The 18,485-nt window shown below is 40.0% G+C and overlaps 1 protein-coding gene across 1 annotated transcript in view; it reads left to right on the top strand.

Annotated features, from left to right (window-relative positions):
- The window catches only part of fars2 (phenylalanyl-tRNA synthetase 2, mitochondrial), a 99,499-nt gene that overhangs the window by 70,877 nt on the left and 10,137 nt on the right, over positions 1-18,485 (top strand). The gene's annotated exons all lie outside the window — the stretch shown is intronic.

The raw sequence follows: 18,485 nt of genomic DNA on the forward strand, positions 1-18,485 counted from the left end.
ATTAATACTATTAATTTTTCATTGCTTTAAACTCCAAGTAATCTGTGAAACCCCCCTGAAATGAAAATGTAAAAACAATGTAAAAGAAAATGAATAGGTAAAGAAATAAAAAATAGGAATAAAAGAATCATGTACCAGAAAAGCTGCTGACAGAAGACAACAAAAAGTAGAGTCATCATTTATTATCAAAGACACACACACTTTCCCCGACTACCCTGTACAGTGAAAGCGCCTTTTCAAATGACAGTTTGTCTCGCACACACACACACACACACACACACACACACACACACACACACACACACACACCTATACCTATCTGTCCTTGGTGTACACTTCTGAGCTGCGGTGTTGACATCTCATTTTTTAAGGTGTGTGTGTATAAAGGGCAGCAGTAGGAGGTAGGTACCTTATGGCTGAGAACTCCTTTTTCGCATTACTTTGACACTCACACACACACTCTTTATCTTTCCTGACCTTGCGTTATTGCATATGTGTGTCCGTGCGCATGCACGCTTGCCAGAACGTTCTGTAGGTGTGTGAGTGTGTGTGTCCGTGTGTCCGTGCTCACGGCCCTGCAGTGCGTAAAAATGTCCGACACAATTCATCTTTCAGCATTTTAATGTCTTTTTAAATAGTGACCTTTCTCCCAAGCTCACACACACACACACACACACACACACACACTCAAGTCACTCAAGTCTAACCATACATTAATACACGCTAACTTTAAATATTAGTGCTGACACAGTGAGAAATTGGGAGACGAGGAGAGGGAGAGAGTCTCAACATTAAATTTCACATCAAAATGCATAAATCTTCCAGATTAATCTAGGATTAAGTAAAACTGTGTGAACTTTACAAAACAAACGCACCAGACTGATTTTCCTGTGCAGAACTTTATGTAAACAAAGTGAGTTCAAAGTTGTATGAATCAATTTATTGAACCTCTGCAGGGGTTTAAAAAGCTCTTTTTGTCTCTTTTAAACAACATCCTGGCGTCATCTCTCTGCTGTGAGTATAATCCTGACTTTGGAGGTTTCCACCTGCACTGTGGGCATCAAAGGTGTCAGAGTTTGGTTAAAATCATCGTGAGGAACTTTTATTTTTGTGTCGATCTGTGGACAAAGCAGTGTCCTGTGCAAGTAAAAGAAGGATTTTTGTACCCAAATAATCTTCCTGCTCTCTGACACCCTTGATCTGCGTTCTGATCAGCGCTCAGTGTTGTACCCACACAGCATGTTTTTATTCAAACAGCATATTTTTTTAGTGATTCAGAAAAAAGAGTCGTGGCAGCAATGGGTAGAAGTAAAACTTCCACACAAAAAACAAACGAGCAGATGAGAGCATACATTTATCAAATAACCAACAGCATTCGGCAGTGAGACTGTGCATACTAATGTTCAGTCTTTTTTATTCACTTTATTTAGTCTATCAGATAAAAACTCCTCACAGGAGCTTTAAAGTTGACCCATGACCATTTTCAAACCATGGAGTCTGGATGAGCGAACTAAACGTGGGCAAAGATTCCGATCTTGAGGTAAACGTGTTGGAGTCATCCCAGAATTAGGCTGCAGAGGGCGCTTAAACGACTTGTTCTGCAAATCCCACAATAGTTCCCCGATATGAAACAAAGACTTTTACAGCTTCAACCACCTATGTAAGCTCTTACATAGTACCGGAGAGCAGCGCTCCCCTGGCAGCCCTGCAGCATTCTGCTTAGATTATGATTCTTCTCCCATGGAAGCACAGATTGCACATGCACGTGTTTATAGCATTTATATTTTAATAACAACTTTTTTGTGTTGTTTTTATTCACTTTTATCAGAATGTATTTCTATGTTTGTATATATTCACAGTTCTTACTTCTTACATTAGTGCAGCATACTGTCAAAACCCTGCATTGCGACTTTTTACTCCAAAATCTCCCCCCCTTTCTTCCTCTCTCTGTCCCCCACACACTATCCTTTTCGCTGTCTCTCAAACACACACACACACACACACACACACACACACCTCCACACTGTTCTCATCACTGATATTACAGCCTAATGAAAATGATGGAGACAAAGTGCTGGTCTTAATTACATTATCAGTTCCTAAATTGGTGGCGCATAAAGTACCTGCATTGCACCTTTTTTGTCCCAAACTTCCCTCTCTCAATCTCTCTCTCTCTCTCTCTCTTTCTTTCCCTCTCTCTCTCTCTCTCTCTCTCTCTCTCTCTCTCTCTCTCTGTCTACACACTCCAACATTCAGGATTTTTCAGAAGTTTTGTGCACATTGGAAAACAGCTAAACATTTATTCATCTGTTTGTAATATTTCACATGAACATTTAGGAAAGCTTTATGTTTTAACTCTAACACCATGTTATATATTATTGTTTATTGCTTACTTGGGTGCAGAAACCTGAACTTGCTAAATGTTGACGTGCCTGTACGGCTTCGTAGCTTGATTTTCCCTCGGAATCAATAAAGTATCTATTTATCTATCTATTTCAAAGTTGATGTACTGGAGTTGCTGAAGGCGCTTGTCAAGACAGTTCAGGAGATGGTGCAGGTTACTCCTCCCGAGGTATGACCAGCTCATCTACCCAAATATTTCCAAAGAACTGTCAGGTATGTCTCTGCTCTTGAACACATGTTAAAGGGGAAACGGTTTCAAACAGTCCCCTGTGCTCTAACTGAAACATCTGTGCTCTTCTTTTTTATATAACGTAAATCAAGCACCAGAGGAGGTTTGTGACCCTGTAGAAACCAGCTCTCTCAGAACTCTATATTTTGGTGTGTGTGTGTGTCTCTTTAAATGCAACGAGACCCTCTGAGTTTTCCCAGTAGACATCACCCCTCTGAAGAAACAATAAAAATGGCGGATCTGTGCAAAAGTTTTGCTCTAGGCAGGAGGTGGAGTCCAGGGGAGGAGATACCAGCATAGGGGAGGGATTCTTTTTTTTTTCCAGAATCCAACTTGTGATTTGAAATGGAGCATTTTTCTCTGTGTGGTAAAACCAATGAAGACCAGAAACAAAGGACTGGATGGATTTAATTCAAAATGTGTAGGTCAATAGACACTCAGGTTACCCATATGAATGTTAAAAAAAAAACTATTAAAAGTCAATTTTTCATAATATGTCCTCATTAAGCTTGGATGAATAGAAAGGGCCCACGGTGGATGCTTCCTGCAGTTAGGTCGGATTGAGGTTAGTTAAGATATAACTTTATTGATCCCCAATGGTTCATGTTCTTGCTACAAACAAAAAGCGCCAGAGTCTAAAAAAGCAGGCCATGATGAAGCAGGCCTTTTCAAAATAGCCTTGGGGTTTGATTGAACCAAACAGGCGAGGTGTGAAAACCCGTTAGGGGCATCAGCTGTCTTGTCGATCTTACTTTGTCACTTCTCCCTCGCAGGCCAATTAAAAACAAGAAGGGGCGGGACTTAAGATGTCAATTTTGTCAATCGTGAAAAACATGCTAATCCATCGTTGTTTAATTCATGCACCCAGACTGTTGTGTTGTTCTTGTTGTTCTTGTTGTTTCGAGAGAACAGTTTCAGGTCTACAGCTGCTTCTGATTTAGGTCATGATTCCTCTGCAGTGTTTTATCTTTATTTTTATTTTTTAAATTTCCTTCATTAAAGCAAATATTCAGCATACAGAGCTATTTAAAACACACTTAACGGGCACTACCAGGGGAGGCAGAAGTGCTGTGACCAAATTTCGTATCTTAGCAACAGTAAGCTCTGGCAAACTGAGGTCATGTACGCTGCCAATGCTAAAAAGTCTGTTAGTGGGCAGGAGCCCTTAATGTGGCTTACAAAGTGACATTAAGGGAAAACAAAACAATGGACAAATCTACTTAATATTCTTTAAAGAAAATTCTTATTTTTAATCAGAGGGTCGGACATTTTGTAACATCTTTTCCTCCAAACAAGAAGAACTCCATTCAGGTTTTTGAAGTGCGCTTTAGTCCCCAGTTTGAGTTTATAAGTAAAACTCAGAATGGATGGGAGCTGATGTGTGTTTCTTCTCCAAACCCTAATGTGCATTATGGCTGTAAATTGATCTAAAAGCCACTAAAGCTGCCGGAAATTGCAGCCTTTGAAATATATCTGTTTCTCCAAAGTACTTCTACAGTTAATTGAATGAGGGAGGGATGGGGAGCGGAAACAGAGTGCCTCTCTCTCTCTCTCTCTCTCTCTCTCTCTCTCTCTCTCTCTCTCTCTCTCTCTCTCTTAATTGTCTCTTGCCCACTCTGCTGCTCTATAAACATCTCCATGTAGGAGCAAATAGAAGCTGATGGCTCGCCATGATTCAACCAAAAATCTGCATTTATTGGTCGGTAACGCCGTCAGCAGAGATTGCACCCGGACTAATTTGATAAGCCAATGGAGCTGTCAGTCAAGATGACAGTTCCCTCCCCCTCAGGATTCCCCTGAAAGAGAGACAGAGAAAGGTAGAGAGAGTATACAGATAAACAGAAAGGTGTGTGTTGCTCTGTCAGGGTTTTTAATACGTTTTATTTGTTTGTTTTTGTGCATGTGTTTCAGTTAACCTCCTTTTTGCAAATGGAGATGTAGTTGTACAATAATTAATATTAAGACAATCAATTAAACTAATTAGGATACCAAGTAAAACAAAAAGGTAATTTGATACAATGCAAACACTAACACTATCAACTCATGCTCCTACTGTCGGGGCCATAATATAAAAAAAGAACAACAAGACAGCGCCACAAAAGTGAAGCCAGTACATCTGGAGCTCCCCCTGGTGGCTGGGTCCAGTCAACAACGTCAATAACGCTTCTCCACCAGATGATGTCCACTGTCCAGACTCTCGCTTGAAATGCAAAATATGTCAGCGCATGTCTCAGAGGTATTTTGGCGTCACTTTTGGAGACACTTTATCGAGCTATATGCAATTCATAGTTTAGGCTAGTAAGCTTCAACTTACTAGCCTAACCAGCTTCAGTCTGACATTGGAAATCTAAAGGAAGGCCAGATGTTTTACTTTGAGTGTCGCAAATGTTTTTTTTTGGTATCCAGAGGGATCCCAAACAGCCCAGTGTTTCTGTGGGTCAAACAAACCCCAGATTGATTGAACTGACTTCAACAATCACTACAGGAAGAGGAATTATCAGGTGCAGCTTTGAGCGGCAGCAGTGTTTCAGATGGGAAAAACCAACAAAAACAACAACTTTTCATGTCGAAAAACAAGAATATTGGGTCATTTTGGACTGAAAGTTTGTCAGTTTATTATTCACTGACATGAACGACTGAAGATGGTCTGTTCGTCTTCTCTCCTTCATCACATTGTGTCTTCCTCGAGCCTGTCATCTCTTCAACCTTCCCCTCTTTCTCCCCCTCATCTTCCCCTTCTCTGCCGGCTCAGCAGGAGACATAGAGGCAGCCACCCACCACAATGATGAATGATTTAACAGAGAGAGAGAGAGAGAGTGAATAAAACCCCCACTCCCAAAAAGATGGAGGGAGAAAGAGAGAGAGAGGAATGGAAAAGATGACAACAGGGGAGAGAGAGAGGTGGTAGAGAGAGCATTAGAACTACTCGGGGAGCAGGAAGAGAGAGGAGAGAGTGAGTTGTCATTTTGCTGTGCTCAGGTTGCAGCAGAGTTATTCAGCTGAATAATGTATGATTGTTTTCTGTTCCCACAACCAATCAGGCTGACAGAAAGAGACACAGACATAACCGCCTTTCGGTCCGCTTTTTATTTTGACCTCGGCACCATTAAGCGGTCAGTCCGGACACTCCCAGGTGGATTCACCTGTTCTCACCACAACTTTAATGTGATTTATTAATACTGGAACAGGAGAATATTTCATGCCCGTATGCATGCATCTCTATCAGTGTGTTCAAAACCCAGAGCTTATAACTTTAAATTTGAGCGTAAAAATGAAAGAATAAGATAAAAAAAAAAAACGACAAAAATGGGTTTCTGGTATATCTCTGCATTTCAGAAAAGTGTTTTACTGATACTAACAATTGATAGCTTCAATTTTTAAACATCCTCAACCATGGGTTTATAAGGTTTACAAGGTTTACCGACTTTTAAATTGGGCCCATCGTCCTGCACTCATCGCCACCAGAAGTGCACGCCCACTACATCTGACTGCATTTTATATGCATTCTACATTTGTTGTAATTGAAAAGCTACAGAAAGCAGGCCGCTCCACATCCTCGGATGAATGCCAACACAAGATTCACCCCTATTTTTGAATTGGCGTAATCAGCTTGTTGTTTCACCTCAGTATGATTACATTTTCTTTTCTTGGCTGCCATCACAGTCACAGGTCTGAACGACCAACGTTCAGCCTTAGTATAATCAAAAGGGAGTTAGATGACCTTTTTTGCTAGGATCAGTACCAAATCCCAGTTTTATAGTCTCCTAGCTGGGGTTAGTACCAGGTTTTCTCTGGTGGCATCCATTTTCAGATGGAGTTCCTGTTAATCAGTTTCCAATGAGTCACAGTTACACTGTCTTCAACAAGTCAGGATACAGTCAGCTCAAATCTGTTTGACTCCATCTCTATGAACCTAAAAAAAAAAAAAAGCTGATTTAACTGAAATGATGCTGAAATAACTATATTATACAATACAATACAATATATATATGATACTTATTTGTAAAGAGTTTGAATTTAAGGTTTGTCATGTCTGTCTGCAACATTTCGGAGGTAATATTTTCATGTTTTTAGAGTTTGTGTGCTGTAACACTAATGCACATTTCTCAACTTTCACTGAGACGTAATTCAAACTCTGAATGTCAGGCATTATCTTTCCTGATTTTAGCTCTTTTTAGTAAACGTCTGGACTCTTTTTGTAACCGTAATGTATAAAAAAAACATTCTATGTTTTTTTCTCGATACCTACAGTAAGTAGTAGTGTGCTTCTGTCTTTGTGGCACAAAGTGCTTTTTTCAGCTCCTCTGTTTATAGCTCAGTTCACACATAAGTTGCTTTATTTTAAGATTTGTGAATGACTCATTGTAACCGAGACAGAATTAAAAACTCAATAACAGAAAAAAGTGTACACCCCGCACACACACACACACACACTGTGTCTCCTGGGTGTTTGAACCTCCCTGTTTTCTAAATGGGATCTGGATTTTACTTGATCTCGTTTTTCTCTAAATGTCAACATGGTCTCATTCACCTTTTCAAAATGTCACCTCCTCCTCTCCCCATCTCTTCTCCTTTCTTTTACCACCTTGTTTCCTGTTCCCCCCCCCATCTGGGTTACCCTGCAGTGTTAGCATATTAGCTACACCGCCAGCTCCCTGGAGTGTCCTAATATTTTGTGTGTGTTGGTATGTATTTAAGTACGCATGCAGCTGATGTGTTTATGAATGTATTTTCTTTGTGCGTGCCTGCGTGCCTGCGTGTGTGTGTGTGTGTGTGTGTGTGTGTGTGTACACAGCAGTAATGTTTTATGAGCATTAGAGAGCTTGTGTATCAACAACAGACCAGATTTATATCAGCAGGCTCACTGGCTGCCACGGCCCCAAGGGCCTCTGGGTAATCTGGATGTAATTGAGCATAGAGGTTACGCTGGCAGACACACAGACATGCACGCACGCACACACACACACACACACACACACACACACACACACAAAACAACAATAACAAAAATACAAATAGACATGCTTTCTTCCAAATTCTTGTTTATTATAACTCTTTGCATAATTAAGAATATTTAGGGGCGGGGCTTAGTTGACGTATTGTAGCAGATTTCTAGAAGGATTTACGCCCGCCTCAGCTCCACCTTTTTGCCTAGTACTCAAATTAAAGTTAATTTGGGTCAGTATTTCCAATATGGCAACCCCACTCTGAGCTTCAAAATGCCAGTAGGGGAGGTCACTCAGGCAACGTCCATGTTTTATACAGACTCGAGTTAAAACAAGCCAGAAGACAGCATCCAGAAGCTAAAACAAAGTTTGACCTACAACTTCAGGTTTGACTTAAAAGCTCGCTTACAAAAAGTGCAATATTTCAGAAAAGTCACACTGCCACATCTGTACTCCACCTCGTCCAGAATTTTCTGTTCGGACAACATCGTTCATTCGCAAAGTACTGGACCTATCTTGGTCACTTTTTACCTGCCTGAAGAATCTGTTTTTCCATCATCACTGAGAATGTTCTCATTCACATCGTATCTGTCTCAGTTTCTATTTGTGCCGATTCATCATCTGACTGAAAGCTGAGTTTTGTTGCTGTAATCCAGCAGGAAACCTGATCCTCCATCTTTGCCTGTCAGCTCTTCTCCTCGCCTCGTTTCTCTTTTTAATTTAACGGCCGATGTGACGGGTTTCAAATTGAGGCTGCTGCTGACATACATATGGCCGACCGAGAACGCACACGACTGAGGCTGTCGTGTTGCAGCCGGCTGCCAAATTCAGCGCATGCACAAACACACACACACACACACAAACACACACACACACACCTTCTGTCCTGCCCTGCTGATTCATGCAGTCAGCAGCTTTGTTTGGGTCACTTGAGGTGAGAGGGGGAAGTGATTCGCTGCTGTCACAGAAAATCCACGTCACTGCAGTTTTTGCTGTTTCACTGAGAGGAAGCAAAGTTACATTGTCATTTTTGGTCTGTCTGGAACTTCCTGTCTCTGAATTCATTTTAAATCATATCACATCGCTTTAGAAAAGAGCGTTGGAATGTGTGTCAATATGATTTCTTTTAAGACCTCGTCCTATGAATATAAGCAAGTCTTAATGCTGTAGCCCACATCAACACTTTAGAAAACTGTTGGATTGTAATGTGTGTTGGTAGTTTTTCATGAATTGGAGTAACAGGCTCTCCAAGTGTAAGAATTTGATAAAAGTTATTTCATTTCCACAAATTCTATAAAAGAAGTATTAAAAACTTCATTTAGCTTATCTTTGGATTTGTTTGAAATGAGCTCAAAGAGCTTTGAAGAATAACCGAGTCAGTCTCGTAGAGCAAGATCTGGCTGCAGCTTATTTTCACGTAATCACTTATCAGCAGCTATCTGTGTCTGTGTTTACCATACCTGGTTTGTTCGCCCCCTCAGTGTTTTGAATTTTTTGTTTTGTTTTGTTTTATAAATCTTGATTAATCGCATCGCTATTTTGTCCTGGTATTCACAGTGAGGGAAAAGAACGACTCTGCTGCGTCATTGAATGTCTCATTTCACTTAAAAAACTGTCAGACTAGCACAGTTATATCCACCTGACTTTATTTTTCTACCATTCATTTTATCTGTTTTCATTTCACTTTTAATGCGAGCGTAAGTAATCATAATGATCTAATTAAGAGCTTGTAACAATATGACCTTCTGACAGTAAGATTAAGTGTCCATCTCCGTAAGCACGTTTGCCTTTGTGTGGTGTAGCTTTTCTGCTATTCTGAAATTTACGTTTCATCTGTGACCCGGACTGCCTGTGCAAAGTGTCAGTCCATATCATGTTTTCTGTAGCTCTGAGTGACGTCTGGCTCCAAAACATAGCATAGGATAGCATAGCTCCATCATTTCAAGAAAGGTAGTCAGGGCTCCATTGGTCTTATATTCTCTTGTCTTTAACAGGCTAGAGCTGAAATTATGAAACCTCCATTTGTTTATAGTCCAAGATAAATCTTCCTAAGGAGAGCCATCAGCATCTTTTTAGCTTCATCTAACCGTGCCAGTTTATGGGAGATCTCACAACAAGTTCCAACACAACTTCCTGTCTCTGAATTCATTTTAAATCATATCACATCGCTTTAGAAAAGAGCGTTGGAATGTGTGTCAATATGATTTCTTTTAAGACCTCGTCCTATGAATATAAGCAAGTCTTAATGCTGTAGCCCACATCAACACTTTAGAAAACTGTTGGATTGTAATGTGTGTTGGTAGTTTTTCATGAATTGGAGTAACAGGCTCTCTAAGTGTAAGAATTTGATAAAAGTTATTTCATTTCCACAAATTCTATAAAAGAAGTATTAAAAACTTCATTTAGCTTATCTTTGGATTTGTTTGAAATGAGCTCAAAGAGCTTTGAAGAATAACCGAGTCAGTCTCGTAGAGCAAGATCTGGCTGCAGCTTATTTTCACGTAATCACTTATCAGCAGCTATCTGTGTCTGTGTTTACCATACCTGGTTTGTTCGCCCCCTCAGTGTTTTGAATTTTTTGTTTTGTTTTGTTTTATAAATCTTGATTAATCGCATCGCTATTTTGTCCTGGTATTCACAGTGAGGGAAAAGAACGACTCTGCTGCGTCATTGAATGTCTCATTTCACTTAAAAAACTGTCAGACTAGCACAGTTATATCCACCTGACTTTATTTTTCTACCATTCATTTTATCTGTTTTCATTTCACTTTTAATGCGAGCGTAAGTAATCATAATGATCTAATTAAGAGCTTGTAACAATATGACCTTCTGACAGTAAGATTAAGTGTCCATCTCTGTAAGCATGTTTGCCTTTGTGTGGTGTAGCTTTTCTGCTATTCTGAAATTTACGTTTCATCTGTGACCCGGACTGCCTGTGCAAAGTGTCAGTCCATATCATGTTTTCTGTAGCTCTGAGTGACGTCTGGCTCCAAAACATAGCATAGGATAGCATAGCTCCATCATTTCAAGAAAGGTGGTCAGGGCTCCATTGGTCTTATATTCTCTTGTCTTTAACAGGCTAGAGCTGAAATTATGAAACCTCCATTTGTTTATAGTCCAAGATAAATCTTCCTAAGGAGAGCCATCAGCATCTTTTTAGCTTCATCTAACCGTGCCAGATTATGGGAGATCTCACAACAAGTTCCAACACAGGCAGGAATCCAACAGCGAAATGACAAACAGACGGAAGACATAACATGCCGGACCTCGGAGGAATCCCTCACTGTTCCAAGCATGCTCACAAACACTCAAGTCTCCTGTGTGCTTCTTCTTTGAGGGAGTCTGTCATGGAATCGCATGTAAAAGAGCAAAGTAAGAGCAATTCATTTAGAGCCTCCCGCAATGCAAAGTTCACTCATTCATCTCGTCTAAACCTTTTCTGACCTGTTTCCTGTGACTTTTCAGAGAAGCACTTTGGATAACTGTATTTTCAGGATGCTGCATTGTCAAAAAAATTGGACTTTAACCAGAAGCTGATAAAAGTCTGTAGATGCAAAAACATGCAGAGTAGCAGAGTGCACAGACGGGAAACAGCATGCCAGATGTACGGGCTGGTAAACAGCAGTGGTTGTTCAGGCTGAGGCAGAGACACTGCCAGGTTTTTACATGAGTTGATTCTTATCAAATGTGTTTCACTCAAAGTGGAAGGATATTCATTTTACGCTTTTTGCAACCAAAATGTCTCAGGAATGTCTTGAAGGTGTCTTCAGAAAAAGAGTCTCCAGCTTAGAGTGAAGACTGAATATTACCCACTGGAAATAATTGACTGGAGTCCTCCATGTAAATATTTTGGATAGACATGGATGTAAACTGTACTTATCTGGATGGTTGAGGTTGTGTTCTGTTTTTTTTATGTGGACAAATTTTGAAAGGCTCACACTTTGCAAGCTGTTAAAACAGTCAATAGTCTGTCTTTAGTCAATTTGTATTTGCTGGAGTTGAGGGGGTTTTTTTGTTTTAAGCTCTTTTGGCTTCTGTCCTGAAGTTCCAGCTTGTAAGGACTTTAACCAACAATGGCTCCTTCTTCTTCTACTTTTGAGTCTTTGCACAAGTATGGCGTCTGCTTCACAATGACTTCTTCATTTGTTGTTTCGTCTGAAAAGGCACCAATTAGATTTTCCCCAAAAAAACAGGCTTTTAAGATTGTACAATAGTCGTACATGGAGTGCTTTTTAATGAGGATGTTTGAAATCAAACAATGAAAGACTGCAGTCACCAGGTTTGCTGTTTTGTAATGGATTGACCCTCACACACCCTTGTACTAAGCTCCATCTCTTTCTGACACCAATAGAGAGGTCGAGTGTTGATGTGAAGGCAGGGATATCGATGGATTTCTCACTAATGAAAGTAGGTTTCCTTCTTCTCTGAACACACTAATTTGTCTTTCCAGTATTTCACTTCTGTCTCAAAGTGAAATCAAACACATAAAAAGGAACAGTCGGATAAGGAAACAATAAGAACCAATGGAACCGAGGGAATTAAAGGAAGAGGGAAGGTCTGAAAGGATATAAGGTTGTTTTTTTTATCATCGACAGTTTCTGCCTCACTGTCCTTTTCTACTCTGACCCCAATCACACGTGTGCGTGTGTGTGTGCGTGTGTGTGTGCGTGTGTGTGTGTGTTGGTGATGAGGTTCGATCCAGGTTGATTGACTTGTTATTGTCTGGGGATGAGGAAGAGAGAGACGGAGAGTAGGTAAAGTCTTTCAGGTAGTGAGAGGACGATGTTACTCTGCACAGTTTCTTTGCACCTTTAAGAAAAAGCTAAAGACCCATCTTACATGAAAACCTACTGTATGCATTTCCTGATGGTGATGATAATGATGATTATATTGTAGATATATTTAGGATGATTTTAAAACTTATTAGAACCCTCAAGAGCAGCAGTCGGTGTTGACGACACTCAACACCGACTGATAAATTACTGCCGTACTTTAGAAAGCTTATAAGGTAAGATAATCCTTTATTCATATCGCAAGCAGAGAAATTTACAGTGTTACAGCAGCAAAGCAGGATAGAAGAATAAAAATCACACAGTGCAAAAAATTAAAATACATAAAAATATAAAAGTGTAGAAAAAAATATGCATCAAAAACAATAATTAAAGAGTTAGCAACATATGCATCAAAAAGGAACAGTTGAGTTATTAAAAAAAAGCAGATGTCTGCACGTACATTTTGGTTGAACAAAGTGATTACTATTCTAGTCCACTCTTTTTTTTTAATCTGAAAACTTTAAAGTAAATGCGTCGCCCCTGAAGATCTGCTTCAGCCAATCACTAATAGAAATGATCCTTTCACATCCAATCTGAATCACAGCAGAGGTGCAGTATGTTTTAAAATACATTCTCTTGCTACTCATTGAAGCAAAAAAAACATTTTTGGTAATTTGTCTTCCTTTTGATATGAAACAAACTGAAAAAAATGGTTTTGTTTGACGTTGTATGACTTAATGGGATTTCCATTGGATTTTAAGGCCGTTGCTTGATATGACTGTTTTAGTATGGAGGGTTCTGTCATCTTTAAATTGTCACACAAGATGCAGGTCAGTGACAAGGTCAACATGTACAATAAAGTATATACACTGTAAATGACCCCGGAGCCTCAGTGTCTGTCTGCTCTCTGACTCTCTGCCTCTGTGGGCTGTTAAGATTCTCAGACACACACAGACAGTTTTCTCTGCTGACCTTAGATCATGTCTTTCAGAGTTCAGATGTCCACAGAGGAAAAGAGGAAAGATGGCAAAAAGACTGGAAGAAGAGCAACTCAACAGTGCAGATTTTTCTCGGGTCTTTACTGCACTTATTAGGCCTGTAAAGAAAAGTGTATTTTTCCTGAATAGTTATGGTTCTTTACATGCAGTTACATGATGATAAATTCTGGGTGGAGATAACAGGAGGTCACAAAAGGCAGGATCCACTCCCAATTCTTTCCACACAGGTACTGTAATGCGTGTTACTGTTTGCCAGCAGCTGTTAAAGAACAAATGAAGAAGAAGACGCAGTAAAGCACAAAGAAGAGTATTATAAGCACGTGCAGTGGTAGACGACCCGATCTTTAAAAGTGCTCGAGTCTTATTACAATTAGGGATGTGCACGTTTAGAAACTTTTTTAATCCAAACTTTGCATTGGACAGACTTATTTTCTTTAATTGTGGTTTTAATATGCAATTTAGTTCAATAACACATTATCAGGATGTTAGACTCTCGCACACACACGCAAACACACACACACACACACACAAAAGAGAGTGGCTGTCAAAGATTGTAAATATTGTTTGGATGACTCACTCACCCAAGGGAATGCCACTACAAAAGTGTGAGTTGGCGTTTCTTTATGGGCCTTTATGTCTGTTTGTACTTTACTTTCTTACTGTGTGTGTGTGTGTGTGTGTGTGTGTGTGTGTGTGTGTGCGAGCAAGAGTGTCTGTGTATTTGTGTAATGGAGAGAGAGATGGGGGGTGCACAGGGCAGCTGGTAATTGAAAAGCAGAGAGCCGTTTTGAGTGTTAATAGGCGCTCTGTTGCTGCCGGAGAGAGAGAAAGAGAAAAATGATGCAGAGACGGCTAAAAAAAATAAATCCTCTTTCATTTCCGCCCCGCTTTGTTTCTCCCTGCATTAGAAGTCAAACAGCCTCAGCTTGAGTCTGCGAGAGCTGAACTTGAGTCTGATGGGGAGAGACAACAAAACGCTGAGTTTCTGCTCTGCTCTGGACTCTATTAGACGACCTGTCCTCTGAAGAAGGCGAACAACCCCCCCCCCCCACACACACACACACACACACTGAGAGAGGAGCAGTAGAGAAAGAGAGCTGAAGGAAGAGGGCATATACAATAAAAATAATATAGTGCAGAAAAAACAATTTATTGGAGAATAAAATTACAAAGAAATAAAGCTTTCTACAAACAGGATGAGATAATGGGTGTTTTCACGCCTCACAGACGGTACGTCTACAGAGCTTCAGAAACTTTATCAGTGGATGAGCAGATCATGGTTCAGAGACAGATTCAGCAGATCTGCAGGCAGTGCCAACATAATTCATCAACAGTCATTTTAAAGATCTTGCATTAACAGCACAAAGAAATAAAGGTTTTGTATCAAGTTGATCCCTCTCACCCTGATTGGTCCAAAGAGAGCAGCAAAACAGGAAATCAATGGTTTCTTTCATCACTGTGTTCACAAGTGAAGTTCGAGGTCCTCACTGCTGATTGCACTTTGACTAATGTAGACACAATGAATCTGATTGGTCGAGGAGACAATCTGCACCTTGAATCAATCATTCATTTTCTCAATTTTTCATTCACTGACTCAAACACACACACACACACACACACACACACACACACACACACACACACACTGAACAATTACACACTCTCAGAATCACAGCAAGCTCATGTTACCCGAGAGAGGGATTCTGGGCATGGCACGTGCACACACTCGCGCACACACTCGCTCACACACATGCACATACACACACACATACACACACACATACACACAAACATGGCTTTAGTGGTTTCAGAAAAGCACTCCACTTAACTGATAATGATGCGCTCTTCCTGCTTTGACTTCATCTTAATTCTAGTAACACACACGCACACGCACACTTGTTCTCACTTACTCAAGTGCCTTCCTGTTTGTCTCTCAACTCATATCGACCCACAGAACGCACACACACAGAGTGTTTTGCCATCTTCAAAAAGAGCTTCAAGTAAAAGTAATTGCAAGAACAAGGGGAACATATATAGTATATATATATATATATATATATATGTATATATATATATGTATATATATATATATATATATGTTATAACAAAATAACTTGTGATAAATGAACATTTTTTAATATTTGTAAAATAGTAATGTCTCTCTTCATGACAAATGTGAGGGTTTAGTTCTATACAACCTGTTTACATAACATTCAGGCCTTAAGTATGTAAAGGGCGTGGCCTATTTGATCAACAGTTAAGAGTTAATTGCTGTTTTATAGGTGTCTTCTCAGCTAATTCAATCACTGAACTTCAATTTTTTCTCTCACTGTGCACTTTGTTGTATTAAAAGACCACCCAAGCCCTGAATGTGGTTTCTGGCTCATTTTGCACGGGGAAAAACAATCAAGTTCGTGAGATTTTATGGAGGTTTTATGTAGAGAAAGCTCTGGGGAAGCCCTCTGACATGCTGATGGTTAAACTTTTGTAATCATGGAACCATATTTCTGGATAATATCTCCAACTGCATCTCTTTCTTTCTCATCTTGATTCTCTAAACTCTACCATTACATCTTATTTGGTGTAAGTTCAGAGTTACTCTTACAGTCACACTTTTAAAGCACAAACATGTCTTAAAGTAAAGTTGTAGATTATGAGTTTCATTTTGAAGCTTTAGATCTGAAGAGGGTAATGAAAGTAAAGTAAAACAAACTGTCGACTGCAGCTGCCTCTGATTTTCAGGAGTGCCTCCTTCTTATGAAATATTCAGTGTGTGTATGTTTTTCTGTGTGAGAGAGGGAAACAAGGTGATTTTTAGCTTTATATGTTCTTTCAAGCAGCCGCTGCGATGTGAAGTGACAGCGGCTGTGTTCAATAGCCGCTCTTGGGTTGAACCTGTGTTGTGTTTTCAATTTTTTCTCACGTCGTGTTGTTTGTATGAGTGTGTGAGATTGTGTGTGGCCTACAGCTGCATGTGTTGTTAAATTTTCATCACTGCCTGCAGACAAAACTCAAGTTAACAAAGACACCGAAAGAAATTCTTTCCTTCCTCAGAGCTTGTGTAGATTTGAACATTGTAGTTTCAGCATGGGTTTACTGAGCAGTGAAGAGTTTCTCATGGTCACATGTCTTCCAATTCCTGAATTAGTTTCTCAAACTTGGCTTTCAAGATGCTTTTTTTATGTTTCAATTGCAACCAAAGCAACATGTAGACGCCTATGCTGCTTTGTGTTTTGTTTCCCGATTTATTCTGCAGAGAGGTGTTATCCCTTTTGCCCCATGGAGTTTGTTTCTTGAAGAGTTTGATGTAGACTATCACGCTCATCAGTCTTTCTATGATCCGGAATGGGTTTGGAAAAGTGATTAATAGGAGGTGACAAAAAGCTATAAGTTAAAAGCCAAATAACAAGGCGCTAGGTTCTAAATAAAAAACAAGACAAGAAACAAAACCACCGCTGCCAAGGAACTAGATCAGAGGGGGATCCCAGAAACGGCTGAGACGCAAAGGCCATCAGGCCCGTTTTTACAAAGAAGCAAAAAGCTTTGATCAGAGACTCCCATCACCAATAAACTACACCTGTAGATCGGCTGGAAGCCAAAAGTAAACACACAGAGAAAAGTTAAGTGAGCAAAATCACACGCTTCCAGAGAATACAAGAAATACAGAACCTCTCACTGTCTGTGATGATGCTCCAGCAAAGAGTGCTGCAACTCAAACGCACCTGGACCAAATCAGGGCCAATCAGTCACACACACACACCTGACACTGCTCTGTGATGATGACCTCACCAGTGTTGCCAGTGTGACCTCCCTCATTCCGTTGTTCTGTTTTGACTCCTGAGAAGAATAAAAACAGAAGTTCCAACTTCCTTCTTTGTTTCAGATTGAGCTGATATTAGAAGATGATGGTAACCAGAGACAATGACCTGTTTCTCTCTGACAGCACGAACACTGTACGGGCAGTGTGACCTGAAGCCACATGTCGTTCAGTCAGACGTTAAGCGGTTAACAGCAGGAGGGCATCGGAAAACACAGCGACACTAAAATGAAACCTTTCAAAATTTTATCCCCCTGTTAAAGGTCAAGTGGAACGCTTAACGGGCAATTAGTGCAGAGGAAATGCCAACGAGGCCGTCAGCTAAACAGCCGTCTGAATTATTCACACCGATAACGGAGAGGAAGCGGAGGCCGTGTGCTCCGAACAGCCAATCCTACGGCGCGAATGTCAAGTGGATTTGCATTAGCCAGGGCAAGGAATCGTGGGTAATGGGACTGTCCTCTTGGCAGTGTTTGGATCTCCATCTGGAGCTGTATTAGCTGCAAAGGTTGACTGAAGCTATAAAGGTCCACTCTGGAGATCATGTTTGTACTGGAGTTTTTAAAGCATTGTCCCCTGTCACTTTATTTTTACTGTGACTTATTCTTGTTCTGGTGTGTTTCCCCAATTCCATCAGAGCTCTTTAACCATTTTGACCACGGTACATCTTTAAAACTGAGCTTTATGAATTATGATTATGAAGCACCACTGCTTTGATAGAGGTTTTGCATTGACATCACTTTTCCATGCCCCCTCAGATGGAGTGTCAAAACCTTCTAACACCATTTCTTTACAGTAACACATCGTGCAGCGTTATTACAAGTTAAATCAGGCTGTCAGGACACTCAAACAGGAAACAACTCAGGCTGTCAAACAATTACACATTTCAATTTTAATAGTTCATGAGATAAATTGCATTTCTAATTGCATGTTTGAAAATCGGTTACGTGGCATTAAAATAAAAAAATATATATATCAGGCTTTTATTTTGAATCTTTTAACCTTTCTTTAGCCGATAATGCTTTATTTGCTTTCTCAATTTAACCATGCTTTTATTTTGAAATAAACTGAGGCCCTTTGCATATATAGAAGGCGCAGACATTAAGTTTACCCCCGAAAAGGAACTCATCAATGTGACTACAGGGTGAGACTGCGAAGGCTCATGCACCTTAAGGAACAAAATAAGATGCAATTAGTTTTGAGAAAAAAATATTTTTGGCAATAATTTCAGCCCTTATTTAATCAAAATTAACTAATTAATGCTAATTAATACTAACATTTCTAAAAACTATTAAATTAAGCAGATTTTGTTGCTGGCAC

Source organism: Symphodus melops (assembly GCF_947650265.1).
Source record: "Symphodus melops genome assembly, chromosome: 14".
Classification (NCBI taxonomy): Eukaryota; Metazoa; Chordata; class Actinopteri; order Labriformes; family Labridae; genus Symphodus; species Symphodus melops.